We start from the raw sequence: 2253 nt of genomic DNA on the forward strand, positions 1-2253 counted from the left end.
CTCGCGCCCCCTCTTATGGTTGTCCCTCTTCTCCGTTTCCTTCCCCTCTGTTTCTCTCCCTCACACAAGGATTGCCTCTCCCCTTCTACAGGAGCAGCCATGGCCACCAATGACCGCGCTCACCCGGATCGAGTCAGAATCGACCTCCTGCAGCCGTATCCGCCCCATCCCGACCTCGCCGACCTTCCTCCCGGTCTTCGTCGCGATCCATGGCCGGTCTCGAAGACCAGCGCCTCCCTCCGAATTTTAGTAAGTTTTGTATGTCCGTCCCACAATCCCATTATATCTAGCAGCAACCGCCGCCGCCAGCAGCAGCAGGCGCGGCTGGAGATCCCCTCGTGGGCCGGCGCCGGCCAATGAAGGCCCCGGCGCTGGAGGTTCTGCCGGCCGGGAAGCCCGTGCGCGATGACGATAAGCGCGAGGGCATCGCCAACTTGGACACCATGCTCGCCTTCCCTGAGGACGACGAGCACGACAAGGCAGCGGCGGAGGACGAGGCCAAGGCCAGCGCGCAGGACAAGGTGAGCCGCTATTCAGTTGGTAGGACGGATGGCCGATCGAACCGGTGATATGTCGAGCTTTATTGAGATTTTGTGATTGGGAGCTTACTCTGTTTTGGCCTACAAATGTAGGGACAGGGAAGACCACCTTCATGCACCGTCTGGTGTGTCATATGCAAGCATCGGCGAATATGAGGCGTTATGTGCTCAACCTTGACCCTGCGGTGGTGACACTGCCATTTGGAGCCAACATTGATATCCGTGATACTGTGCGTTACAAGGAGGTGATGAAAGAGTACGGACTTAGGTCCCAATGTTGGCATTCTTACCTCACTCAACCTGTTCTCAACCAAGTTTGATGAGGTACACATCTTATATGCATTTCGAATGTTTAGAATGGTAATGTGCACTATTTACGTACTCTGTTAGGCTATAAAATTCAAGGCAGTACAAACGTACAACCACTCAGTAAACTGGGTTGTTCCATTTTTGCGGGTAATTGATTCATGTAATTCCATCATTCAATGTAAGATGTTGCAGAAATTGTGCTTAATTTATAGTGTGATGCAGAGTTTGTAAAAAATTATTTGATTCTGCTCTGAATAGTGACAACTTATTTTTGCAAAATTGTATATGTATGCTACATTTATGGTATGTGAGACATCTTTTCCCCCCTCTATCATGTGCCATTCAGCTAATAGATGTCCAATATTCATCCTTGAAGGTTGTATCTGTTATTGAAAAGCTAGCAGACCAACTGGATTATGTGCTGATGGATACCCCAGGGTAGATTGAAATCTTTACTTGGTCGGCTTCAGGAGCTAGCTATCATAGCCGAAGCTTTTGCTCGACATTTCCAAAGGTTGTAACATATGTGGTGGACACCCCCAGGTCGACAAACCCTGATACCTTTATGAGCAACATGGTGTAAGCGTGCAGTATCCTCTACAAGACCCATTTGCCTTACGTGCCAGATGAATAAACAAAGCACCATTATTTTGCTGGTAGAGAAAACAAAGCGCCATGATAGGCAGCTCCACGGTGTTGATATGATACATCAGAAAATAATACAGTGTGCTGGCATCCCAAAATTTCGCTCCAGATGACTCATTTATTCAACTGAAAAAGCACTCACTCTAAACAACATCACCATGAAATTATTTGATCTGGACCGTGTCGTGTCGGCTCTGATTCAGTTGCAATTGAGTTTTGTGTTGTTATCAAGGAAGAATATTGTTCTAACTTACGGTGACTAGGTTAGCTAAATTTTGATCAATGACTAGCTATTTATGCTAACTGCCTGCTTACTTTGGGGAGTGTGGATGACTGTCAGTTTCTATGTGCTTACTCTGCTTGTTATCTGCATGTATAATGTTCTTTGCACGAGTATGATTTTCTATGTTGTGATAATAAGAGAGAAACTGTAGGTGCCTTGCACGATGGTTGGTCTACATTGATTGTTTAATCAGGGTGTTTCCACCCTTGGCCTTCAGTACAACTCAGACATGAGATATAGTTTTAACCCTCCACCTAACATAGATATTTCGTGTGTTTTCTGAATAATAAAAGTATCAAGCATTTGGTTTACTGGTTGTAATTGCTGTTTCAGGTTGATGTTTCACTGGACCCGGTGAACGAGTTGAGCAGAGTAATATCCGAGCGAAAATTTTGACGGGGGGTGTCTTGGTTGTGCTCTCGTCTTGGTTGTGCTCTCAGTTATTTTCCACACATAAAACTTGAAGTGTAGTTGTTC

At 46.2% G+C, this 2253-nt stretch overlaps 1 pseudogene; it reads left to right on the forward strand.

The window, feature by feature from the left end:
• The first annotated feature begins 356 nt into the window (after nucleotides 1–356).
• LOC119361383 lies at nucleotides 357–1577 on the forward strand (annotated as a pseudogene).
• The last annotated feature ends 676 nt before the right edge of the window (nucleotides 1578–2253 follow it).

The sequence above is a fragment of the Triticum dicoccoides genome, chromosome 2B (assembly GCF_002162155.2).
Source record: "Triticum dicoccoides isolate Atlit2015 ecotype Zavitan chromosome 2B, WEW_v2.0, whole genome shotgun sequence".
Lineage (NCBI taxonomy): Eukaryota > Viridiplantae > Streptophyta > Magnoliopsida > Poales > Poaceae > Triticum > Triticum dicoccoides.